Here is a 27818-nt window from a genome sequence, read left to right on the forward strand (position 1 = left end):
TCCCATTGCTCAACATATTTCTATGTCAATGCATATAGTGTGTGGTTAGTTTACTATGAAAGGCTAGTTTATTATGTAATGTGGTTTGCTTCCAAGGCATTGCTATAAATAATTATTTAAAAACACATGAAATGTAAGGCAAAACCTTAATATCTATATCAACTAAACCTGGAAAGATGTGCGCAGTCGCTTAAAATTGTCCACATCCCAGTTTCACCATTTAACCAAGTGTGTGATCCTGAGCAAATCCTGTAATCACCTTGTGCTTTATCTGCAGCTCTGCAAGTGACTGATTCACTTCAAAGCTTATGTTAATGTATAATGGAAAAGCCCAATGACCATAAAGTGACTAACATAACAATTTAGGTATTTTGCACCAATGGTATTTGTCACTTGGTTTATTTATGGCAATCTATTCTAAAGTCGCTCCATGGGGCCTCCGGGTATCAAAGACTGATGATGCGCCTTGCAATGTCCTTTTCTATGAAGTCACTTCTGTTGGTGCAATGCATTAAATTAGGAGGTTTGCATGCATTTTTCCTCAGAGGGCTTGGACAGAGCTCTAATAAGTGAGGTTCCTGCATCTGGAATGATCCTGCAGTTTTTTTTTGCTGGGTGTTAAAATGCCATCTCCCACTAATGTTACCAAAAGAGTTGGGGCAAGGGTGGGCGGTTTGGGGTTGCCAATGAGACCATGTGGAATTCCACACTGCATTTTGTTGACCCCCCCCCCCCCCCACTCTTGCAATGCTGGATACTCCCCTGCTTAGTTTGGGGAGTGTAGCAGTTTTAGGTGACCTGTAAATTGAACCATGATATGATAGTTTATTTATATAGCGCCTATACACAATGTGTTTCAAAGCGCTTCAAGGCAAGGGAGGGGCAATAAATTACATTCTTACAGGCCATGAACAGTAAGGATGTGAAAATTAACTATCTTACTCAGCCTGACAACATTTCAGATAGTGCAAGAGCTAAGACATAGATGAGGGGGGGGGGGGAAAGAGTGGGAAGGAAATGGAAACAGACAGGCGACTACCGTACTATGCCTGACGACATTTCTGGTAGAGCCAGAGAAAAACAAAAAAGGTGAGGGAGAGGGGTGCAGAAAGGGAGGGGATGGGACACCCATTTACTAATTTGCACCAAACCGTCCTGAAAGTGTCAGCAAAACTAGAAATACTTTCTGCCAGTTGGGTGAAAATTATTTTTGGAGACAGGGGGAAAATTTATACAAGGCTCCTGAAAATTTGCTTTTAACACAAAGTCCCATACGGTTCCTTCTGCGCACCTAGAGCAAAAACTGCTTAACAAAAGTTCACCATGTTTGTAAGGCACATATCACTCAAATTCATTTCACAGAATTTGCAGATTACGACAGTTTTGGGTCACAGGTTCTCAGCTTGACTCCTTCCACTCTACTTGGGGAGGGCACACCTTCCGCCAACTTCATTTTGAAATTAGGATGGTGGTGCTTTAGTAGCGTCTGAAAACTGGCAAGACTAATTTTAGAGGTGTTGCAGAGCTGTGGCTTGCCACAGAGAATGCACCATTTGTTATTGTTAGTGTGTATTCATACCTGGGGCCTTAATGTGTACTGTGAGCTCTGCTCACATTGTCCAAATGTGACATGCACCCTGACTAGGGTCAACCCGCAGCCCAGCCCCCCCCAACAAACATAAGTACCTCAAATGTCACCCAGGCCACGTCTCATGTTACACCAACCTAACCTCTTAGCACTCACGCAACCCCAGACAGAAACCAGCAAGCTGAATGAGCGTCCTAGTTCCTGTCTGTCGCACGAACACAAAGCCGGAAAGTGATTCTCTGAGCGTGGCCCCTGGAAGTGTTGCCGCTAGCGTGGCAAGACAGGCGGACAGGCCTTGCAACACCAAGTTCAGCACCCTGGCTGCTGACTTTGAGTCAGGCCAGCCAGGGTGACGGACTGAGCCACGCAGGGCATGCCGGCCCAGAATGTGTTGCAGCACGGCTGCCAGACATCTCAGCATTATATAGTGAGACAGCACAAGCCTTGCTGGACACCCCAGCTGGGCTTTCGCTGTCCAACTACATAATTGATGATTGCGGCCCCCTTGCCCTCCCTCCAAAAGATGGGGACAAAAAAAAGAATGCCACAGAAGTTGGTTGGGGGATGGGGGGGGGGGGGAACAAAAACCCCTGTCCCCCCTATAATTACACCCATGACGAGACTCAACAGCACCAATGCATTTCGGACTGATGTCATCCAGGCAAGGCTTGCATTCTCATTAGGGGTGTTGCTAGGTCTGGAAAAGATCAGGGGCCAAGCATAATGTTGGGACTGGCTAGATTTGGGGCTAGCTATATCCTTTTGGTTGTAGTCCCCGAGCTTCTATCCAGGGCTACAACCAAAAGACCAGGGGCTATAGCCGCCCCTTAGCAACGCCTCAGATTCTCATATCGTAAACCTGATTCTTCGATGTAGAAAAGATCGGAGGCTGTGCCACCTGTGTTGACTCTTGAAAAGCTCCACTGATGGGTAAAGATTTAGAGCCAGCTCTACCCACAGAAAATCGAAGGTGGGTCATCTCACGGGCCAAGTGTCCCAGATCGAGAGCACTAACTTGCAAACACTGCCTCCTTTGTGCAAAATGGATGTGGATGGCTCCAACAGGGAGATATCCTCTGACACAACTCCTTAGATTAGCAAACGGGTGCAATCGCTGGATTCTCTGCTCGTGGAGAATGAGGGACTGGCGAGCATGGATCAGGCTTATGGTAAAATACCCACAGTTTTGAGTAATCTGTAGGGTGTCAGCGGTCTGGCCTGCAGGTTCTGGGTGTGAGCAAACAGGATGGCTGTAGTTCCCGGTTGAGAATGCCGACAGGTGACCATACCCCTCCACCCCCGAAATGTGGCAGAAAAGCTTGTGTGTCTGTTGCCTAGGAGAACACATGTGGCTACGAGGTGTGGCAACATTACAAGGGACGGTTAAAGCGGGTACATGTGGGGGAGGCGTTACATGATTGCAGACTGTCCACTAGCATCCCATGCATTGCGCCAACTGGAGTAGATCTCGAGAACAGAGGAAGGAGGTGAGCAGACACATCTGAGGCATCTTGGCTCAGAAGCAAGAACAAGCGACACCCAAGATGGGAGATGGAATGTTTGGGAATTTCATCCACTCAGGCCTAGAGAAGGATGGGAAAAAGGCCTACCTCTCACTGGACACAGACCCCATTGGTTTAAGGAGGTGGGAGTGCAGGCAGGAGTTCAGTACTATGCCTATGGAAAGTGAGGCCTAGCAGAGGGTTGCGAGCAGAACTTTATCAGTAACATTTCCTGGATTTGGGAAAGGTGTTTAACGCTGGGGTCTGGTTCAGTTGGTGGTTGTCGGGTGGTCTGACTGTTAGCTTAGAAGGTGATCAACAATTGCCACTTTGCCCTTATAATGGAACCAATGCAGCAAACTCCAAGACATGCCTTGCTCGAGTTCGCCAATGGACACTGAAATAATACCCAAACACAATGCTCTACTGTTTCCACAGACTTTTATTCCTCCAGATACAGCATGTAATCTTCAGTCCTCAACAGCAGGGTGCTGTAACGCATCTCCAACCCACTCATTCCCCGCCGGACGGGAGTTCTGAGCAGGCCTTCATTCTCTTGCCACTAGAACTGAAGAGGTTTCTGGAAGCAGAGTGGCCTCGTTTCTACTCATACCATGCGCTCGGCGGCCATTGCACAGCCCAGCAGCCCAAAAGACACAGAAATAGGACCAGAATGACAATGCTCGTCACTAGTGCAGGTAATCATGGTGGCCATTTTAAACTTATGACAAAAGCTCACCCCTTGGGGAAATCTCAATGACACTTCTTAACATGGTACTTTGAACATGCTGCAGTATAAATTAAAACTAACACATGATTTTGTATTAATATTGCATACTGGATTGATAGGTTAGCAACTGTCATTAAAGGTTTGTTGTTGGCATGGAGGGGTGGCTCAGAAAGGCAAAGTAGACTCAGTTCAAAATGGCTGCCGGGCGTTCTTGTATTCCAACTCTCCTTGTGGGTGCTTGCCATTTGGAACAGTTGTCTGCGTCTATGCTGTCACTTGGGATAGCAGGGAGTGGTGGCTATCCGGCGCATGAGCTTTACCCTCAGGATCCACCACTGCAGCGCTGGACTGCCATTTCTGGGGGCGGGCCAGGCTTAGGGTCCGAGGACTCAAAACTCGAGGAGGCCGGTTGGTACTGTACATCTTTCTTACGGCCTGTTAGGGGGAAAAACAAAAGAAAGTGAGTGGCGAGGGCACCATACAGGCGAATACTCTTGAGGCTTTTCATTGTCAAAGTTTGGGCCTAGTACCGTACAACCAATTGCTTCAAGTTTTAGCTGAGAAACAGAATGAATATGTCCATCCCTCCAGAACTCAGGCATGTGCCAACCTCACACCAACCCATAGGGATTACTGAGCCCCCACCACCCCTGCCTAAAGATTTAGGCAGCTGAATCCAGTGCGCAGGTGTCTCGACCCAGCCATGACCCCATGCTACCCATTTAGTCTAGCACTCCGTCATCGATTCTGCACCAATATTAGCCCATGTGTTTGCCACCATTGTTCAATTCATGCCACCATTTTGTGATGTTTGCACACTCCCGCCATGGGGTTGTCATGGCGAGCAGGATTGTTTAATATGTGGAAACCTGGAGTCTGGCACCGGAGGGTCTGCTTGCAGTGGCATGGACAGGCGTACATCCCTCATTGTTTCTAAGCGAGCGCACAGGGAGAGCCCGGGAGACAGCCCCAACCAAGCAGAGGAGAGCTTCCTTGTAAGAATGATGGAATTGTGTCACAGGGGCAAGGTACGGGGCAGCTGCTCTCCACTGCCAACCGAGCTCTCCCCCAATGAAAGACTGCCAGCACCCTCTTTCTCATCACCAAATTGTACACCACCACCAGACCCCTACACTCTCGCCTCAGCTTCCAATCATATACTACAACAAGGACAGGGTTTGAGGCTGGCCCGCTTTGCTTAGACTGGCTGTTCCTGGACTGATGGATTCATTCATACTTGGCCTCCAGCTGGACTGCCAAAGTGTCTCCCCCTCTCCAACTGGACCTCTACTCTGTCGTGTTATGTAAGCAACAAGAGACCACCTTTGTCCAACATGCATAGACTAAATGAAAATATTCTGCACCCCATAAAAGGTTGTCCTCCTGGGCATGGCATGATTTTCCATTCTGCCCACTAGCATGAATTAAACTTGGGTCAGAATGAGGAGAAGGAGAATTCGGATAATAAGTCCATTACATTGTTGGTGTCTGTTGACAAACACCACAAGCAGCCTTTGTTTATTTTCAGGGCGAGTCAGCATCACCTGAATTTAAATTCAGGGTAATTTGGAGATTCTGTACAATTCAGTTAAGATTCAGGCAGACGACATTGGCAAGGATGTCATGTAGTGTTGACCACTCCAGCACAGAGTTCCCCCTTAGTCTTTGGCAGCATGTGACCAATTTGCCACCACATTGGTAAGGATGTATCAAATCTGTCTGTGAAGGACCAAATATCTAGGAATAAATAAATGAACACATCCACCAGGGTTCGAAATTGAGGGGAGCTGTGAGCCATTCAGCTCCTGGTAGGACATAAAAGAGCCTGTACCTCGACACCAACAGCTGCCAGGAGCTACTTTTGGCTCCCCAAGCCATCCGATGCCAAACAAACAACTATGTGAATTTACCTCTGTGCACTTGGGACAATCTATAAACATTCAAACACATCTGTGCAACATTTAGAGCATAAGAGGTCATAAATAATGGACAAAATGATATCTTTGCATTGTATGTGGAAAGTTAGAAGTACTAGCCCCTCGTTGCCCAGTGGTAGCTCCTGGTCACTGGTTAATTATGGATACCAAGGAGCTGATTTTAGCTCCTGCTTATCCAGTCTTCATTCTGATCCATCCACCTAGGGGTTGGATAGTCGGCAAGGGCACTTCTGGCTGAAAAGTCTTGTTACGTGACTTCGGCACTTAACCAGGAGCCTGCAGGTGCAGCCGAATATCCAAAAAAGGCCACTGAATCCCGAACAGAACTACATCAGAATTCCCCACCAAAGAGATAGGAAGACCCATATAACGATGGGCATTCCGATCACCCTGGTGACCAACGTCTTAAACGTTCACCTGACATGAAAAGCACAGTGTTTAGGTTACCCTCCATCCCTAGCCGCACTAGTACAATCACGTATGCCAAGGATTAGCAACGTCACATATGCGTTGGTGCCCACTTAGCCACTAAATGCCCAGGGCAACATTTGAATGGCTGAACATAGAAGTTGACTGTACTTAGAGAGGGTGCGTTTTGTAATAGTGACATTACTTGAAGCCTCCCACCGCATCACAACTTGGCTTGGAACACCCTAGTTTCTTGGAAATATTATGAGCACACTTTCACCATTTGCCAAGTCACAGTTGAACCTCCCTAGAAGAAAGCGGTCCCTTTCTAAAGGGAACAGTATCTAATCCAAGCACCTTTTTGCAGAATTCCCCCCATCCATCAAGGGTCCCGAGAGCTTGCACGTAGCCCCTCTGAAGCCTGCATCTACACCCCGAACCCTGCTTTTACCCTACTCTAAAAACATTTTATTCGTCCTGAAAACCATGCATCTATAGAAACTTTTTGTATGGCGCCTATACACAGGGATTTTCAGGTTCCACAAGACAAGATGGGTGGAGGGGTGGGGGGGGGACAAGGGAATCAAAACAAACGGTTATATTGGCCTTGTGACAATCCTACCATGCAAGTGCATGACACGGTGGTAAGTGCAGGGGGAGTAGGAGGGGGGGGTAGAAGGAGAAGTGCTGGGGTGGGGTTGCCCCCCCCCCCAGGGTGGATGAGTGCTGTGGACAAGGACCAAGCTGGGTTAGTTCAGGGAAGGGAACCAGAGGGCAAGTGCTGGTAAAGGAGCTTAGGGTACTGGCAAGGGGTGGTCTGGTCCCTGTATGACTCAGAAGGGACCAGGCCCCAGTCGCAGCAGAGTTAGCAGGGAGGCAAGGAAGTCAGTTTCTGAAACTTAAGAAGATCGGCTCAAGTCTGAGGGGGGAGAAGGGGGGGGGTGGCATTGCAGACGAGGAGCCAGCTGAGGAAAGGGATCTCCCCTACTCTCCGCTTGGAGAAACTTTTGACCTGCAGAGAGTTGGAGCCGGAAGACCGAAAGACACTGGCCGGGAGGCATTTAGGGTGGGAAAGCTGGATGTAAAGAGGTCCCAGGCCCCAGACAGCCTTGTGGATGATGCAATGGGTCTAGAATTTGATCCTGGTGGTCACAGGGAGCCAGAGGAGAGATTGTAGGGCTGGAGAGATGGCCAAGGATAAGTCTTGCAGTCCTGTTCTGGATTAGTTAAAAGGGGGCGGCGGAGGCAGGCTGAGGAAGAGGCTGTTACAGTATCAAGCCTAGAGAGAACCAGGGCTCTGGAGACATTGAGCTTCTGGGGGGGGGGGAAGGTGGGGAAAGGTAGAATGCCCCTGAGGAGGTGCAACTTGGCAAGGTCCATGTGTGGAAAGAGGTCAAGTCAAAATGATCCCAAAGTTCATTGCCGCAAAGGTGGGTGAGAGGAGAGGACGCAGGGAGTCCGGCCAGAGAGTGGGAGGGGGGCCGGAGCAAAGGGAAGGCGTCCCAATGAGAAGGATCTAGGTCTTTCTGGCATTAAGGCAGAACTCCATGCCTGACCAGCAGTAAGGCAGTCAGGTATGAGGGAGGAGGTAGACAAAGGCAGCCTGAAAGAGCTGTGTGTAAAATATGATAGACACCGTTACCTTTGTCAAATATATGCACATGTATTGGTCTGTAAAAAGAGCATGGACGGCTACTGTCTTTACTGTACCAGTGGCAAATGCTTTCAAATGTACAGCGCTTTAGCAAACAACGAAAACAAACAATGCCGCCCACATGCCCGCCCGCCCCCCCTTGAGATAGCTGAAGCACTCACCTTTGGCTAGACTACAGGATCCTTTTACCGCCGGTGAGGCCACCGCGGGATCCTCGCCGCCGCTGCGGACGGACGAGGCAATTTTACGTGCCACATAGCGGCACGCTGTGGAAAGAGAAACAGACAGAAGTTATAACCACAGCAACCAGCAGGGTCATTATCTGCACACATCATTGGTGCTCACTGGGAGGCATATGTTCAGAATATTAGAACCTACAGGTGGCATGGGTTATACAGGCTTTGGAAGCTATGGGCGGAGCCGGCTTACAATATCTTGTGGTACCATGAAATACACATCTCTTTATGAAATGAGCCTATCACCACATCAAGATTAATGGAGAAAAAAAATCTGGATTAATATGTATTAATCAGCACTAATAAAAAACAGTGATGCCACTACCAACAGAAAGTATGGAATGTACTTTTGGGGAGGTCAGTATCAAAGCCCCAAGAAGAAGGAATAATAGTTTAATGGCTGGGGGAACGAGTTGTGTTACAAGAAACATGTAACCACTTGATAAATCCATCAGAGCAAATATTTCATTTTGGCATGCTTAGGTGGCGCTTTAGCCCCAGCCACATGAGAGATAAGGTACCAGATGTGTAAAAATGAAGGTTGGCTAATCAGAAGCAGATGAAGATCCTCTTTGCTTACATTGAATCGTGCCTCAGTCGCAGCAATTTACAGCAAAGCATTGAATTTTATTTCTCAACCTATTGCCAACCATCGTTGCCCATGGCCAAACCCTGCCAGACCATGCTTGGCCACTGCTAACAGTGGCCATGCCATGCCCGACCATATCTTCACTGACCAGGGGTCTACCATTGCAATGCTGTACCATAGCCACGTCATACTGCAGTATCGCGAGACCATGGTTGACTATGTCCAACTGGCACAGCGGCTTCCCATTAGCTCCTAAAAGTAAAACATACAAAAAAATATGGCTGCCATGACATGGGGAAGGGACTACTGGTAGTCTATTTTGGGGGAGGGTGGGGGACCTTGGCTGGGTTTAACGAGCAGGGAACGTCCAGAAGTTCGGGAAAGTGAGTTCGGTAGGGAGGCCAGCGGGTGATGGGAGCCTGAGAAGGATGCTATCAGAGTTCGCTGGGAGCAGAAAGCAGGAGTGACATAGTGGATGGTTGCAGGAGGTGCGCCTCACCAACTGAGGCTTGGATTGAGGGACCAAAGTAATCGGAATCTGGGGTGGTAACATTTAAAGATCAGTGAGGTTTGCACTTGGCGATGTGGGCACTGAAGACTTGGTGAGGAATCATAACGCTCTGTATGGGCAGAGTTGTGGGTCTATAATGCTATTATAGACAGTGTTCGATAATAAAACAATGGCCTGTGGATAGTATACAAATCCACCTGGGCGGTATGTGGCAAATGTGGGCAATCTGTCAGCTACTTCAAGCGTTAATTGATGGTAAGACTTGAATTAAGCGAGCTCAGATATACCAGGAGGATGTGCTCTAGGCAGGGAGGGGCAGAAGTGAGTTGGAATGGCCATCAGGATTGCCATGGGTAGCCAATGGGTGGGTAAATAACCAAACCCCTACAAACTGTCTCTCCACATATGCCATTTCGCTTTAGCAGTACTCCAATGAACTAGTTTTGGCTGATAAGGAAGGTTCACATATAAACTAAGGTACAAGGTCAAAAGGAGGAGCATGGGCCATAAGGGAAGACTGTTCAAATGGTGGCTTGGTCAAAGCACCAGAGAAAACAATGATGCTGAGCACTGTAAATTGGCCTGGCTTCCAGGGACCCTTGGTTATTTACAATGAGCTTAATACCCAGAGGTTTCTAAGCACGGACCCGGGGATCAAACTTGTGTTGCTCCACGTCGTTCTTGCTTCCAAGGCGAGCAGGTTGCCCCTGAGCCATCCTCCCGAGACTAAGGGTCTTAAACAATCCCAGCAAGAACAGTACAAAGGGGGCTTGGGAAGTTCTCTACATTATCCTTGAATGAGGGTGGGCTATGCAGACTCAGAGGGAACCAACATTTGGGATTTTTCTCATGAGACAAGACCTCATAGCCCTAGATGCTCGAGGGGGTGGCTTAGGATAACACAAGTTATATCGGAGGCAGCGACAAAAGCAATCAAGGCTGTCCAAGCTAGTGGGGGGCAAAGCAATCATTGGAGACATGAAGCCCTGCAGGGTTCCATCCTATCCCCAGTGATCTTCAATCTATACATGGAGCCACTGGCAGCCTCAGACACACAACAGCCACATCCACCAATACACAGAAACACAGCTATACTTCAAGATCAACTCCATCAAGAACGACCACAGGCTCAAAACGTTCCCCTCGTTGATCCAGTCTTTGATGTCCAGTGCATACTTGAGGCTCAACCCCTTAAAGACGGAATTCCTACTCCTCAGCAACAACACCGAACACCCAGACATACAGACCTGGCGATCAACCATTAATTCCGAGGGCTTCACACCAGAGCTCCCCTCCAGCGCCAAGTCCCTCAGGTTCCACATTGACAAACACCCCTCCAAGATACACATAACAAGTAGTATCAGCCCTTCCTCGCTCCAGACAGCTTAAGATCCAGCATTCAAGCACTGGTTCTATGCCCTCTGGATGGGGGCAATGAACGCCTCAAAGGCTTCCAGTCATTCTCCATCGTCATCCTCCCTTGTGCCCCTGAGAAGTATCCTACATGCAGTTGCACGCCCCATCAAGGGTCTACGCAGATACGACCACATAACCACGGCACCATCGACCTTCACTGGCTCCCACAAATCACCTTCAAGTCTTGCTGCATCATCTAAGGCAGTCACCCAGCCACCTCGTGGAGAAACTCAGCTCCGACGGACAGTGCACCACCAGAAGCCAGGATATGTGCAGACTTGAAATCTGCCGCTGCAAAAAGCAAAGGACCAGAAAACAAGCCTTCTCTGCAAGACATCAGAAAAGGTATTCAAAACCCACCTCTTCAAGGAGTCTCTCCTTCTCAACACCTAGGCCATCACGTCACCCCCCCACCCCCCCATGCCACCCGACTAGTTTTGCCATCCGCCCCTCTCCTCCCTGCCACCCTCTGTATCCTACCCTCGCTGTCTATCGGTTCTCGTTACCTCCGAAAAGCGCTCCGTTATGCATCTGTATTGTTTCATAGCACTGCGCTGCTTCTTGGAGGTAGGTATGTGCTCAATAAATAGCATAATAATATGTTTATTGAAAAACCATGGATTAATATTTTAGCAGCTCAGGATGCCCCATTATAAAGGAAAGCGTGAAGATGGGCGCCATTTTAGCGACAATCTACAACCATTGAATGAATACATGGCCATCTTCAATGAAGCTTCTGAAACCACAGGTGCAGAAGTGTATGCCTACACTTGCTACTTCAATCTTTCAGTAGCAAAGCACAATTCAACAGTGAACTCCATGTCCCAGTCACATCCGGTCTATGTGTTAGTTTAGTTTGAAACGTAGTCGGTCAGCAAGCATAGCCCAGTCATGTGACATGCCCCTCTATGACCCACGTCTTGTCCCCACCTCCTCTTACTTTGCTGATCTTTCAGCCGATAAGTACCCACTCATTACAGCTCCATTTTTCCGATGCGATTGTAGATTAATGTCACGCTGGATATGGTTTTATTTACTAGAGACATCCGTTTTGTGTTCGTTTTATAAAAAACTTGCAAGGAAATGTGTTCATTAACCCTTTCGTGTGGGAACCATCCCATGGAACAGGTTATTTGGCAGTGCAAGTTCTCTGTAGAAGGGCTCTCCAGTGTTTGCAAATTTGGGGATTTAACTGAAGTTACTACAGAAAGCGAGATGTGGACGCCTTTTGTACAGTGCGCAACAGCGCTTCCCACATGGCACCCTCACTCGCTCCGGGTGTAGCGAAGGTCCGTGTCTTACACAGCACGCAACAGACTTTTCATATTATTGGATTTAAAGCTACTGCAGCCTATGCCTTCCTCTGCAGCTCCTTGAAACGGTCTTACAGGCAAACCACCACCAGCTCTTCAGCTAGACCTTGGTCCTATGTAGAGTAAGAAGAGCTGGACGAGGATGGGAGCAGGCTTACAGTCTACTCCCACCATTTGGAGGGTCAGGACTATGGCCATGCTCCAGATGCTGATGGGGATAGCACACTGGCCCAGAGTTTGAAGAGGGTCGTGGACATGTCCGTGGGCAGAACTGCGTGTTCCGCCGTGCTGCAGTGTATTAACCAGTTCAGCTCAAACAAAGTAGGATTAAAATCCAATTTCCCACCCAGCACTTACTAAGGAAGCCTACTCCCAAAGAGACCCTGAGCAAGAGGTCCGTGCTGCCAGACAACAGCATCAAGGTAATTGTAGGGGGCAGTAACCTACCCGAGAGGACCTCCTCCCTGAGAATGCATCAGCCTTGGAGACGCTCAAAGCGACGCTCATACGGAAACATACACTGCCCAGCCTCAGGCCCTCAGCTGTGGGGGGGGGGGGGGGGGGGGAGGGGGAAATACAGGTGCACCCCACTCCCTTTGGCAGGACAATCGATGCACGAGGAGAGGATCTGTACTCCACTTTGGATAATGCGGATGAAACGTGGCTCACAAGAGGATTGGCGAGATCACAAGAGCAGGAGAATTGACACTACAGTTCCCTGGCACATCAATCTCGCTCTCCAAGATGGGCTATGCTCAACCCCAATGCTAAACACCACCCAAGGACATCACAGTGTATCTGGTTGCCTAAAGAGACCAATTGCATAGCCTCCAGGCTGATAAATTAAATAGACATGGTAAGGCCCAAGGTCGCGCGCACCAGACCCGCAGGAGGGCAAAGCGGCATCTGCCCCAGATATACCACAAACATTCTGTGAAGTCCTACAAAAGGCATGGACTGCTCTTGGAGGTCGTCAGGATAAATTGTTGGAGCTTCTCGGCCATTTGGCAAAGATTATGGATCTTTCAGAATGAGCGAAGGACATCAGCGAGCCAGATGACCCCGCCATTCTAGCTGGAATTTGTGGGCGGTCTGCCTTTTGGGCAATGTTAACTGTGCCATATCGACTGGACATCAAAGAGGTGCGCTTATAAAAAATGAATGCCAAGTTTGGCGAGTGTGCTACTTGGAAGCTAAAGTCGATGGGATAGTGTTTGGGACCCTTCTGTAAAGTTTGTGAGCACTTACAGTTCTGGACAAAAGGTCACGCCTTCTCTAATGGAGTCTCTCCGTCCCATGGTTTTTGGTGGTACTGGCTAAGCAAGGCTGCTCAGCTAGCTGTACACACAATACCTGTCAGATTCCAAGGAAGCCATACCAAGGGGTGGACAGCGCAGTTATTAATTATTGGTGTCTAGTATCAGACAATGATTGTGTGTTATTGTCAAGTCTTCACCTAATATTGATGCCCAACCCCACTCTGGTTTGACCCCTTAAGCCAGTGCATTTATTTTTCAGCAGAAGAGAGATAATCGAAGGTCAGGGAAGTTTAAGCTCCATCTGCAAAAGGTAAGTGGTTCAGGCTCTCCGAAATCCCACGCGATTCCTGAGCAACTCGTTTCTCGAGCACCAAAAAGGGAACATATGGCCAGGCATAAATCTGAGGGTGTTCAACAACTGCATGTTGTATGTGAGGCATCACAAGTAAGATTCAGACACAGAGACATACTGTGGATGGTTATAAACTTATTCAAAGAAATGGGTTGGAGAAAACCCCATCTTTACCCATCTCCATGAGGGGGATTTCCCTGCCTCAACAAAACTATGATCTCTGTCAAGATGTCCACAGTAAAAGTCTTTTGTACTGTGTCCAAAACCCTAAACTGACCCGCACATGCTAAACCCAGCACAAAAGGGGTTAATGTCCTCTAGCTGCAACCTGAAGCTGTACTTCACAAGGTCAACTCAAAGTGCAAAAAAACAGTGCCAAAGAAATAAACAACCAAAGTTTCACAGTGATGAGAAGGGGGTTCCTTTCCCCTAAGCGTCTTAGTTTATAGTGTCAAAATTGCCAAGAAAGTGCTCCCCTCTTGGCTTTTCAACTAAAAAGGAAATAGATCATAGTGCCAAGAGAGAGTATCTTCTCCTTACAATCTCTTCCTTCTGAGGGACAGGAGTCCCTTCCCAGGGATTAAGCACATTCACGAGATTTGCTTTCTGCTCTTACTTGTTTGCTTTGATCAATAGAGTTCTAAAGTACATCTCTAAATTCATGAGCAAGGGGCCCGATATACTTGCTTGGTTCCAGGATTTGGGTGCGGGTCCCATACTTGCAGTCAAGGTGCCTGGTATACTCTCCTGACAGGACTTTGCCAATATTTTTAACAGTTTCACAGTTCTATTCTTCTCCACTCCAGCATTGGGGCTTTCCCTTACTTTCTTCACAACTTGCCAAGCTTGCCCGCTAATCCCAGCTCCCCTTTTCTGGTTCTCCCAGGCTTTCCAATCTGTCTGCCTGCAGTACACGCCATGAAGTGACACGGTATCCCGCTTTTCCTGTATGGGCTCACCGGTTTCCCCTGGCAGCTTCAGCGTGGTCCGCACCTTCCCCAGTAGTAACCTTTGTCTTCGGGTAAGCGCCTATACATGTGTATAGGCGTGTTATAAATGCCATATACCATATCCCCCTCAACCCCCGGTCCTCACACTGAAACAGCTTTCATTATTGAGCGACTCCTGCTCTTTGCTTCCACGCAGCGGACTTCAGGTGTTGCAAGCCTGCTCTTCCGATGCTGCCACGATCTTGCCTGCCGTTCGGTTTCCCGAACGGCATCAGGAATGGTGTGGCTCCCTCTTCCTTGCTGGTCGGCGTTTTAAACTTGTCGGCATTGGTCACTGTCCAGAATGGCTAGCCTGCACTGTGTGGTTGTCAGAGACTGTAAACCTCACTACTCAAGCCATCTTCCTCGGCCAAGTAAGCCCTTAAGAACAAGTGGGCATTAGTTTATGGTTCTTAACAGGATGTTCTACTTAACAATGTGCCATAGTTGGTGGGAAAGCAATGGATGCTGATCATCTTCTATAAGAGCGGGGCATGCCAAGTCTTCGTCTCGTGAGTGATTTTCACCCCACGAGGTTGGTCTACCTCAAAGTGGTCCTCCCGCAGATAGCCACCCACATGGTCGAAGTCCAGTAGCTTCTGCCCTTCCCTGGACACATGGGTGAAGAGTTTGCCCAGGAAGTTAGAAGAGTTTCCCGAGGGAGTTAGTGACGATTTCTCCAGAGGCGTCACATACCACCACAAGACTGTAGGCATACACATGCTCATGGACAGTCTCCTAAAGACTGTGTGGGACTGCCTTGATCTCAAGGATGCCTACATCAGAGTTCTGATCATTCAGTATCTGCAGTTCTCTTGGCCCCACTATACGGGTCCACATGCCTCCGCATTGGGCTACCCTCAGTCCTGCGGCGCTCCAGGAAACTCATGAAGCCCATCATAGCATCTCTCCACGCCCAAGGAAGTAATATCTCTCTAAATGCATTTTATTGTCTGTTAAAAAGTGTAGAATAGATAAGAAGGCACATTAAGGGGCCAGTTGTACGCAGTGTCTGCAAATTTCCCATCTGGTGCAAACCACATTAAGAATCTGTAAAGATAATTTGCAAAGCTCCAAAAGGTGTTTTCATAAACACCGTAGCTCTGCGAAAAAGTGGTGCAGTGATCAATTTGCAAAGAAGGAATTTATATAAATTCTTGTGCGAATACTCGCAACAAGGAAAAGCATTCTAAAGTTACCACTACCCTCCTCCCCCATAGTTGGTGTTAATCAGGTGCAAAGTATAAAAATAAATATATACATATACATATACACACACTCCTGGAAAGCCTTCAGGGCACTCAGGACGGCAGACATTTTGTGGTGTGGCGTATGAGGATACAGAATGCCAAACATGGGACCAGGCAGAGGAGAAGGGGGGGGGGGGTGACTGTGTACACAGGAAAGCAGGTATATCGGCGATACAGGTAGAGCAAGCAGGTCGTGTATGACAGGACCCAGGTTTTAGGCCCAGTTAGGTCAGGACAGAGCGCAATAAGTCCATCCCAGTACATAATCGCCTACACCTGCTCACCTCAGGGAGATACTGGTCTACAGTGAATACCACAAAGTGCTGAGTCATGCTGTCAACTCTTAATGCTACGTTCGCTCGCAAGGGTACTTATGTATTCAGAGCTGCAGTGACTGAAGGAAGATCAATATGCCGTGGCCTACATTTGGCATCAGATCAGCCCCAAGGAGAGGGGGAGGGGGGGCGGGGGAAGGGGGGTCAAAGTTGAGATTTGATGAGCAGGCTCTAAAAGCAACGCCTGTGTATTGGGCATCACCTCATAGACAGGTTACACGTTGGTAGAACCAGGAGCTAGTACACAGTGCATCGCAAATCTAACTAGCACATGAGATGCAAACACTACATTTCTGTCCATGATGTTTATTCCATTCCGCTTTAAATGTCCCATAGATTACCACATATACAGAGTTAATATCACATGTATGTTTGGACGGCGCCAGTTGCCAACTGATTGTGTCAAGCTAACCAAGCTCCGCTAAGCTTGAAACAGGAGCCAAATTGCGAACCCTGAGCATGCATGGCGTTTATGGATTACAGAAGCAGCTGGTCTTCACTGGTAAAACGCTATCTCAGGATCACTGCTCTCCAAATCTTGGATACTGAAAGGAGCATGGTCCAGAGAATCCACCCCTTCCTTTCAATGCTCATCAGCCATTGCCAGCAAAGCTTCAGCCCTCACAAGATGGCCTCCAAGTTCCCCTTATAGATGCAAGAGGTGCGGGCTAGTGGTGTATTGCCTCCTAACGGAATGTTGTCACTGCTCCTTCTGCCAGTGTCAGTGTCAGGATGGTGAAGAGGGCAGCTAGGTATGCCCTACAAATAGCGAACATCACCATCAGAGATCAGGTCACAGGTGCGAGGGCGTCCATATTCCTCCGGCATGCACACCATCCCACCGCAGGTCAGCTTTCTCACAGCGTTTCCTCCAGCAGTCTAGCTCACCCATCCCATTAACAGAGCTCTACAGCACAGCACTGCTGCCACCGTGCTGGAGAAGCACGGTATGCCTCGTCAACGATGGGATGAGGGCTGGACACTACAGTTCATCCACACAGTAGGGGCCCTCAGCAATGGCCCAAGAACTGCTGCGCGCATTCAGACTTCCACATCACTCACTACAACAGACCCATCAAGCCCCATAGCTGGGCCAGACTACACATGTCAGGAACCCTTCCATGGTGGGCACAACATAGAGTCCATCTTGCACTCCATCCGGTTCTGACCCCACACTCAACTATGTGGTTCATCACACACACACACAGCATCCATCAGGTCCTGGATTTGGGGTGAGATAAACCCTTTGCCCCCCCCACTCCCCTGCCCCCACAGACAGGCGCCTTATGGGAGGAAGTCTTCCCACACAACTTGTCATGCTCTCCACCTCCACGACCAGGATGGTCAGCTCCTCCTTGGAGGAATGTGTTTGCACTGAAGGGTGGGTGTTTTTCTAGATTCAACTCCCAAGATCCTTCACCAGGGTGGCTGAGGCTATTGGGAGTTGTAGTCCACAAACTCTGATGGCCATATAATGTGTAACCATGTCCCAGACCCTCTATGGGTCTTTCCTCTAGGTCCAAGCTCATCTCCTGACTCTCGCGGAGTTGCACCACTAGCCGTGATGGACGATAGCAAACAGCATTTAGCAGACGCTTTCTCAACTAACCAATAACAACTCTTTTGTACTGCTCTGAATGTTTGTGAGACAGTATACTTGGCCACTCCCTCATACATTTCGGTTACAAAATCATTATTTGCGAGTCTCAAGCGTTTGATATTTTTGCATGCCAACAAGGCGAGTTCATACACTTGGATCGTCTGGAGAGATGTTCTCAGGGGAGGCGAGGTTTCCAGATAAGAATGGGAAGAGAATAGTATTTTAGGGATTTTTAAAGCGCAATTCTCACCCTAGGGGATATTGGCACCAGTGAGGACCTTGAGATGAGACCGAAAGGTGGGAAAGAAGGGGCAGATTGATGGCGTGCATAGCCATGATTGCAATGGGCTCCTGAAGTCTAGAGCTGGCGGATGCCTGTTGGAGGAGAGTTACAGGTACTGCACGCCAGGACTGAGAAGATGGTCTCCTTTTCTTGCGAGACAGTACAAGGACTCTGGTTTGCAGATCCGACCGGTCTTATTTCTGTGTTTGTAGAATTTCTCCAGGTTGAAACTAGGCCTTGTGCCATTGCCCGCGGTAACCTTGAATTTGCTGCTCTGCAGAATGATTAGGCAATGATTTAACAAGCCACGTTTTGAATTAGTAGGAGCCTGCAGATTTGGGTCTTGGTGCAGCCCTTAAAAATGCTGTGGTAGTAGTCGAGATGAAATTGCCCACAATTATGGATTGGGAAGAGGTTAATTATAATGAAGTGATCTGAGACAGGACACAATTTTTCGTGAACAAACTGATTAGGGCGTCGAAAGGTAGCTTAGAGTCCATAATGATTACCAGTTTGGAATTTCTACACTGGGATGGGGCAAGGGCCAGTTTAGCAACCAGGTTTGTGGGTCAGGAATAAAAGCGACAATCTCAGTTTTCGTCATATTAACAAACCGTCTGTGAAGATGGTGGTCGAGGCATCTCTGAGCGGAAGGAGTAGCTGTGTATCATCAGCCTATGGGAGGAAGTGGAGATTGTAGGTAGGCACTCACGAGTTCAGCCAGTGGTCACAGGTAAATATTGAAGGGTGGGGAAAGAATGGAGCCTTGTGGGACTCCAAAGGGTAAGGCTAAGTACTCAGAAATGAAGGGAAGTAGAGCGTGGCTGGAGTGGGGTCTCAAAGGAAGGATTTGATCCAAGTGAGGGGGAGACTTTGAATCTCTGCAGTGTAGCTGGATCACATTGTCGACTATCGAAGGTGGCAGAGGAGAATTAAGGCACATGGACATACGTATTAGAGTGTCCTGATGTTGTCCTTCACTACTAGTAAGAGACTAGTCTTCTCCCGGGAAGGAAGCCATAGTGGAATAAGTTGAAACTTGCAATGACATAAATTACAGATCTCTCAAGAGTTTTCCAGAAATGGCACATGCGAGATGGACCAGAAACGGAGGGTTTTGTTGGAGAGGGAGAAGTACTGCCTGTTCCTTTTGGAACAATATTTGTCAGGAGGGACCTGCTCACTAGGAAACTGAGGTTGTTCTGGATGAGAGGGGCCGAGGAGGATTGCAAGACTTTAGGCAGGCACGGTCTCCAGGAGAGTCACAGGGTTTGCAAAAAGTGAACAAGATGGCCAAGGACTCATTGAGAGGGAAGATGGGGCTGTATGTTGCAGCGGGGGATAGTGGCGTCTGATTGGGGACAGGAGTGCCTATTATGCAAATGTGGGGGTAGCGCAAAGCAATTTTTTTTGTGATTAAAAACGTAGCTCTCATGCCAAACTAACATTTTAGGCTTGAAAAGATGTATTCGAATATGAAAACAAAATGTTCCGTCATCCATTCTTTGTAGCTGGCAGTTGCTACAAATGGGGCATTTTAATCATCTCTTTAGACATTTTCTTCTGCAAACCAAAGCCCGATGCCCCCTGGCAGATACACAATAAGCCAATGTCAAGACAAGCCTAGGAGCTCAGAGACTATTATGCTGCTAATCTGGCACCGTGCAAGACTTGCAGCTTAGCGGCTGTCTCCAGTCACATCAGGCAGTACTAAAGGGGAGGGGCCCCAGACGGTGCCGCTCATGTCATTGGTCGGAACACATCACCTGAGCAGTGCCGGCGTCACAAGTGGGTCAGACATATGCACACCTGTTACTCATTTTTTTGATTTTAGGGAGTAAAATACGGTCTGCATGACAATTTAATGTATTATGTGACTGTATGGAAAGCATCTATACATTTCACTTATGAAACTGAAGGATGCATGTACTATAGTTGGATAATTTAAGGTTCCTTTTGGAAATCAAGTTAGAATAACCTTTCTGATATATAAAATGAAGGGCAGTCTATTTTGGTGAAGACTTCAGTTACAAATGGTTTCTTCTGGGTACTGGTGCAGCACATGGGCTTTACACATTGGGCTCTTGATGTCCAGCACACGTACACATGGGGGGTGGGGGAAACAGCAGGGTTCGGAACTGCTGGGAGCCACTTCGCTCCTTCTAGCCTAGGAGAACCTGGTTAGCTTGAAACCAACAGCAATTTCTGACTCCCCAGCGCAGCTGCTGCCTTATAAACATACATACGTGACATTAACTGAGTATTTGAGAAGGTTAATAAGGAGTCATGGACACAGCTAGTACTCCTTTAAACACAATGGATCGCATGATGAGCAGAAAGTGCATGTTTGCTTCTCCTGTAGAAGTGAGATCGGCACTGCCCTATGTACACGCTCCTGGTTGCCCTGCGGTAGCTCCTGCCTACTGGGTGATGCCAGACACCCAGGAGCCGATTTTAGCTCCTGCTCATTGAATCTTAATTTCGAACCCTGTAGAGGTTATGCTGGATAACTAAAAAAAAAATACAAACTGGCGCAAGAAAAACAAAACAAAAGGACGCCTGTAACCAGTTGCAAGATGAGCCCGGCATTGGCACCCTCACTCTTCTGTGCATAAACTGGATCCCAGAGTACCCATTCGGTGGCAAGTTCCGTTGGCCATTTACAGAGTTGTACTCCTCGTGCCTAAATGAGGAACCTTTTTTTCATTACACAATATTCCAGTGCTTCATTTACTGAAATTAGAGTGGGATGTATTAGAGTGGTGCAGAGGGACCGGGCACGACTGAATATATTTTCACAAATTGAAGCATTTTAAAGGCCAGGAAACCAGGGGAAACTAGTATCCCAAACGGATGAAAGCCCCCATCCCACCCGATGACTCACCACCACCATTTCCACAATTTCTTAGAGGAACCCTTCGCTCTGGCTACAGACACTGGCCCTGCGATTTTCTCCAGGAACCAATTAACGCCGGCGAGGAAGCACATTCCCAGCAATCATCACCGCGCATTTGATTTCTCTCAACTCTGCTTGACTCAGCACGGCTATGCCCAAATGCAGACAAGCGTTTTGCTTATGTTGTTAAGACAAGGTGCACTTCCATTGTCAGTATTTGATACCCGATACTGCTTGTGTATGGTATATTGCTTTCGATTATCCATACCATCCTACTGACCAGTATTCGTCCTGCAGCAGTGTGTTAGGCTAAGGCAGTTGTACACAGTGTATTACAACAATCCAGTGCCATTCTGCTCCGAAGACTTCAAACCTTCTTTATCCCTGATGAATTTCCACATAAATAGTTTAATAATGAAGATGGAAAGAAACAGGTCGGTCTTTTGATTTTTGTCCTGATTAATGTGACAAGTTTTCTAGTTTTGGGAAACTTTATATTTAGCAGTACAGTGCTGTTTGTCACTGGCTAGATTTTGTGAATGGTGTTAAAATGTTTACGTATTTCTTTGGCAACCATTGTATTTTAGGTGTGCATGAGTGCAGTATGGATGAGTAGTTGGTGATGCGAGTAGTTCTGGGTCTGTTGCACTATGTGTGGTGAATGCTATTAGGAATTATTAGGTGCATTGCATCTTATTGTGGTTTATCCTTTATTCTATTTTTTGATACATTATGAGATTTTATAATCCTTATGGTATATTTTAGTAAATACATTTATTTTACCAATATGTTTATGGATGTGAATTGAATCCTTTCACCTCCCATTGAGTGATGTGTGTACTTAGTTGCGTTGATAACAGGTTGTATAAGCAATGTTTCCTGTCCTGCCTTTCACCTAAATAAGTTTGCTTATCCCGGGCTCCTAGTTTTTTTATACACTTGTTCTTTCCAGGCACGGCCGTGGATACACTTGGCCTGGAGTCCACATTCTAGTGCTATTCCTTTTCACCACCACCCTCCACCCCAGTATGGGGGTGAGGTGTGCCACTCTCCCTCGACCTTGGCTTTGGTGACAATGGGCACCCATAATGCTGCAGAGCTCTGCACCAAGGTATGTGGGGGCGGCTCCTGGATCTGGGGGCCGCTTGCATTAGACGCAAGTGTTCTTCACGTAGCTCAAACCTACAGGGTTCCAAAAGTTAAGAAAATTGTCCCCACGTTTTCTACGATTAGAATAGTGAATTGTACTGTGTTCTATTGTTGCGACTACAGAGGCCATCCCATCACCTTGACTGGTTCTGGGCTCCCATTTACTCACCCCATGGCTCGCCCTCGGCTCCCGCCACCCTCACCTGTCTGTAAACACTATTCTGCCAACTGGTTTACGCTCCTCGCGCTCTGATAATTTCTCCCAAGTTGTAAAGCAGTCAACCATTGGATTGCTTCCATCATGCTTTGTCCCATGTGCCTCCAAACAATATCAGCACGATGCATATGTTTTGCAGGGAAGCAGTGCTTGGAGGGGTAATTATAAACGTATAAAGTTAATACCCAGAGGTTTCTAAGTACAGCCCCGGGGATCGAACCTGTGTTGCTCTGTGCCGTCTTGTTTCCAAGGCGAGCGCATTGGCCCTGAGCTATCCTCCCGGCGAAGCTTGCGAGTGCCCTGGTTTTGTTTAGTGTAGTTTGGGGGGGGGGGGGGCGAAGAATACAAAAATATGTAAACATTTTTTTTTAAATAGACTGAGGCAGGCTAGAACAGTGGGTCTGCCACAGGCACACTGCTGCCCGACTTCCTGTTTCCTGTCCCACCCCTCTGCAACTCATTGGTTGATCCATTTCCTAGTTGAGGGGTGCCATCATGGAACTGTGTCGAGCAGTGGCGACTTGGGTCCAGTTTGCCAGGTAAGTGTGCTGGCTGCGCCATGCGGTGTTCCACCATCTGATGCCATGTTGCAACCTACGCGATGCCCAGCCCCCCTACGTCACCATCCAGTGCTTCACACGCCCCAACACCCCACAGCATCATGACCATATCCCCAATCCCCATCACTCAATATGTGACACTGGAACGGATGGTGCGTGAGTACTGGTGTTGCAACAAAGACCAGCAGTTTCCCATCCTGCTCTTCCACCATCAGCCCTATCCCGTAGGTGCAAAGCTGCTCTATGCCATGCGTGATGCCTCAATCCAGTCCTGGCTCCAAGAGTTGGGCCCCCCACCTCCATTATAATTATGGGCCTTTAAGTCGCACCACACAATGGGTAAAACCAGGACTGGATTGAGGTGCCACGCATAACAGGGCAACTTGGCAGCTATGCCACCAGTGTTCCCCGCCCCAAGACACTTCATAACTCCCCCGGCCTTCCAGGGGAGTTAAGGATTAGGAGACCGGCAAGAAGTTGCCAAACCATTCGTTTCTTCATAAGATGGAAACTAAATCACTGATAAAACGGTGAGAATAAATTTGCGCAGGCATAATCTCACAACTTGTAGTGGACCTGGGATTTGAACACAGCCTGCAGTGCCATCGCATAGTGCTAGCTCAGGTTTGTTCAATTATTTGTGAGCATAGCCCACAAAATTCCATGGTCACGGCGCCATTTTCCTGGCTTGGCTCCTGTCTGGACCGGTCCTTTGGCTCACCTTTACCCATGAACTCCCAGCACTATACATTTGGGGCAGATGGGGTACATGGTGGGTTTTTCTTATTCGCGCATTTCCTCCTTCACCCTTCTGCTTTCTCCTACTCCACCCCCCCCCCCCCCCCACCCCACCCCACCCCACCTCACAATTCCCCTCTATCTCCCGTGGCTTTGATGTAGCTCCAGATGATACAAGTGGTAAATAAGCAACACAGTAACATTATGAGGCCACCTCGCACTCTCCCGTTTACTTCTTCACGCCTTCGCCTACCATGCTCATCTCTACCCTCAGCGCTTTGAAGCTGCTCCATGGCTGTGGAAGCGCCACATAATCACCCAACAGTGTCCTCTCTGCTACCAACTTTACCTCCCTTAGGTGCTGAGGCTGCTCGTCCTATTTGCATAGAATTTCATAGAGCTCAGCATTTAAGGGGTTTATCTCAGTGCCTCTTGCGTTTTTAAATAATTGGTGCGTTATTGCCTAGTTCAGTGCAACCCATTTTATCTCTGTCAGAAGGATGAAAGGCTGAGTCAGCCCCAACCAGATAGAAGCATGCTTCTGGCAGTGCTCAAGCGGAACTTGCCTACAGACATTTCAGGTCTGTGGAAGGGTATAATTACCAGAGCTGGCAATGTACCCGTGTTAGCAAGTGATACCAGCTTTATCAGACCGGGTGGCAGAAGCAGACTTTGGCCCTAGCACTTCTAGGCCATGTGGCAGAAGCATAGACTTTAGCCCTAGCTCGCCAGGCCCGGGGCGGACCATTCCATGCAGAACCGGCGTCACCAATTCAGGGCACTCTGCTGCCGAGTCTAAGACTCCTCACAATCAGCAGAGGAAGTGGGTCTGAACAAGAAGAGTCTTTCCGTGGAGGCCAGAGGCCCGAAGCATGCGTGTTGGAGTATTAGGGGCTATTGAACCACTTCCGGGTCAGACCCTATCGAAGGTGGGGGGGTGGGGACGACTGCTTATGTGCTCACAGAATCCTACCACTGTCGAGCGGTCCTAGTTTGTACCGGGGCACCTGCCTGGTCACTGTACTGGGGCTCACTGAATAAAGGAATAAAACTGTTCATTCAATACCTTTTCAAAGTTAGGGATACCGCGACAGGAAGTGACCAGATACGGCATCTACATGGGCCTTGCGTTGGAGTCATTGTTCGTGCTCAGCTCATTAAGGTTGAAGTCTGAAAATATATAGGGAAAAGTCTTTGGGAGGATCTGGGTGCCAACATCTTTGGGCTAGCTCCCAGCACGTGCAACCAACCATCTAGTGGACGGCGTAGATCGTTCTAGATGGAGAATTGCCAGCGTGCCACAACCTTAAGAAAACGTTTCTCTCTGTTCAAAGGAAACTTCTTCTTACAGATTAAAAAGACACCTATAAGCAGCAGTGGGGTTGCCAGGAATCAAGTTTAGGAGGGGCACAGAGGGGGGCCAAGGACAAAAGTAGGGGAGGCCACAGATAAAAAGGGGGTGGGCTGCCTATGAAAGGTAATGTGTGAGGTCACAAGCACTCCTGCAGGGAGGCTTGTGGCACACAAACTACCCCCACCCGACTGCCCCTCCCCTCCCATCAGAATGCAGGCACGAAACCATTGAGTGACTAATGGCCCATCATTAGCAGTTTCATGCCCTACCTTCTGATGGGAGGGGCTGCAAGTTGCTCTGCACACTATGGAGGTCGCTGTGCAGAAGCCGGGCAGGAACACCCGAGAAGTGGCTCGTGCTCATGTTCATTCCCATGCCAGAATGCATACCAAGAGCACTGCTAGTTTTTAGAGGAGTATTTCCCTTGGTGAGTGTCACAAATACCACCACGAGCAGAGAACCGGTCACGGGTGCAGGTTTTCAAAGGGGGGCCCAGGCCCCCTCAGCATCCCCCTACCAACGCCACTGGTACACAGGACTCCTCTCTCATGGAGTAAATAAAGGGGGACCACTGAAATGTAGGGATCCTTGTAAAATGTTACCTTAGAAATCAAAGGGGCACCTCGCTGTTGAGTAAAGGATGATTCTGGGACTACAGAAATCATAAAGGCCATCTCCAACCGCCAAGTAACCATGACCTCCCCTAATTCAAAACACACAACGCCAAGAACCCAAACAGACTCGTACCAGCTCCTCTGCAAAGGCAAACTTTTAATCTCTGCCCTAAGTTTCAGAACAGTTGGCCATGTCCTGGTCCTCACCCACCTGGATGGTGACAACGCCCTACTGACTGGAGAGGAGACCCAGATGCCACCTTGGCCCCTCTGGAAGCCATCCAGCACACATTAATAACAATCGCCCACAACAACCCACCTTCAAAGAGCTGCACTGGACAGCCCTTCCATCGCATACCATGCCCCAAGCAGCCTGTGCCACCTACAAAGCAGTCCCAACCAAAACACCACTTTACCTGGCCGAGAACGTCCCTACCATAAGAAGTCACAACATTGCCAGGCAGGAAAGAAATTCCAAAGGCGGGGGGGGGGGGGGGGGGGGGGCGCAGGTCGACAGGAAACATGTATTTCCCTGTTATGTACTATCTATAGGGAAGAAGTTACCCACACAGATAAGAAAGACTGTGCCCCCCACCCCCTTTCTACGCTTCAGGAAGGACCCGACGACCCTCCTCTAGCCGAATGTATCCCTCCAGGGCTCCCCTAACCATTCCTTATCTACTACCCCTGTTGCGCATGTATAGCCAGCATTCGAAGTGGGTGGGTACGACGTTCTTCAGCTTTTGAGGACAGTCTGCCGTCGTGCCCTTACTATTTGTCACTGAGAGCACTGTTCCTGGACAGCAAGGAGAGGGCACTCATTTGGTTTGCTTCCCCCTACTGGGGATTCTAACCTGGGCCCTGCTTAGAATGCTTTCTCTAGCATCACATGTTGTCTGAGCCACCTTGCAGGCACTCGTTTGTTTTTGATTATTTCAGCAGCCTGTTGGGACACAACGACCACTGTTGAGCTCCTCCCCCCCATACCCGCCCCAACTCTGCAGAGTGATCAGCAATTGCCTTCTGTAGTTAATCTGTATTAACATGACATTGCTGCAGGCAGAGCTGTGTGTGCAGGTAATGGGCGGGTGCCAGCAGTCCTGGGCATGTCCCTTGGGATGTGACTGGAACGGTGGGCGGGTGTATGAAGCTGCATGCGGTGGGGGACAATGACTACACTAATGAGGCATTAAGATGCACTTTCTCTGCTTTTCCTTCAGGCTTGATAACGAGGATTTACAACCGTCCTATGGGTGGGGTGGAGGGAAAGCAGGACCCATGTATAAACTTTGTATTGGGAAGAGGGCGGATGGAGTCAATGAGGGGGGGGGGGGCAAAGGTGCTACCAAGTTGGGTTTGCGCCTTATACACCCCATGCTGCCTTTTTTAAAGGTGACAGAATGCCTCCTACCACCAAGGTGATGCTTTATGACCATACGACACAATGCTGTGATACTGGAATAAGCGTTACAATAGCAATCTGGGCCCTTTGGCCTCTTCAAAAAGATAAAAGGCGTAGTTGGCCCCCTCTCGGATCGCAACCTATAATCTGCAAGATACACGACGCACCCCACAGTAGGCACACTAACCGACTGAGTTATCTAGTGCTATACACCATTAACCGCCTAGAGAGATTTCTGCGGCAGGCACATTATCCCAATGAGCTACCTCCCGGCACAGAGAGGCGCATTGTGTCTTACTGGGATGAAACACGAAGATCTCGGTAGGAGGCGCATGCACCCACCGAGCCGCCTCTAGCCCGCGCTCCTGCATGTATCCCTTACCGCCGATGATCAGTCAGACCATGCTGCCGGTTGCCCTGGCCCGGTCTCTTCTGGATAAGCCGGTCTCCGTATCCTCCTCCGCACGGTCGGTGCCGCGCCCTGTATCCTGGTTACTTACACAGGGCACTGCTTATTTTTATAGCATCTTCCTGTTTCGTAACGCGAGCACGCGCTTGGAGTCTGCGCAGTCCGCCTTCTACGCCCCCTCTTCTGTTTCTTTTATTTTTGCTATGCGACGTTTCTAACACTCTTTAGACAAGGTACACCTTCTTGTCACCTTCGCAGAACAGCGATATGTGAATTAATAAAAACGTGGATAAGAAATATTAAAAAAAATTCAGGCAACGAAAGCATATATCGGAATGGCTGTGTCGCCCTCTCCCTTTTCTAGGAGTGTGAAGGTTTTCGACAGGCATGGCTGAAAATGTGTGCGGGCGGTTTCAACAAGATGGTTGCCCTCCCACCCCTTGCTTAGCGCGAACACAGTCTGAGGCACCAGCAACAGCACACAGCAGAAATCCAAGGATCAAAGCACACGAGTCTGTGCTGTGCCA

At 48.6% G+C, this 27818-nt stretch overlaps 1 long non-coding RNA gene across 1 annotated transcript; it reads right to left on the reverse strand.

Moving 5' to 3' along the window:
* Nucleotides 1-3514: 3514 nt before the first annotated feature.
* LOC138521839 (uncharacterized) lies at nucleotides 3515-27455 on the reverse strand. Its single transcript, XR_011283139.1, has 3 exons — nucleotides 27265-27455; nucleotides 7981-8085; nucleotides 3515-4255 (listed from the first exon to the last, which is right to left on the reverse strand). It is a non-coding gene; the product is annotated as an uncharacterized lncRNA (long non-coding RNA).
* Between the last annotated feature and the right edge of the window lie 363 nt (nucleotides 27456-27818).

Source organism: Ambystoma mexicanum, chromosome 13 (genome assembly GCF_040938575.1).
Source record: "Ambystoma mexicanum isolate Mex_15411 chromosome 13, UKY_AmexF1_1, whole genome shotgun sequence".
NCBI classification, from domain to species: domain Eukaryota; kingdom Metazoa; phylum Chordata; class Amphibia; order Caudata; family Ambystomatidae; genus Ambystoma; species Ambystoma mexicanum.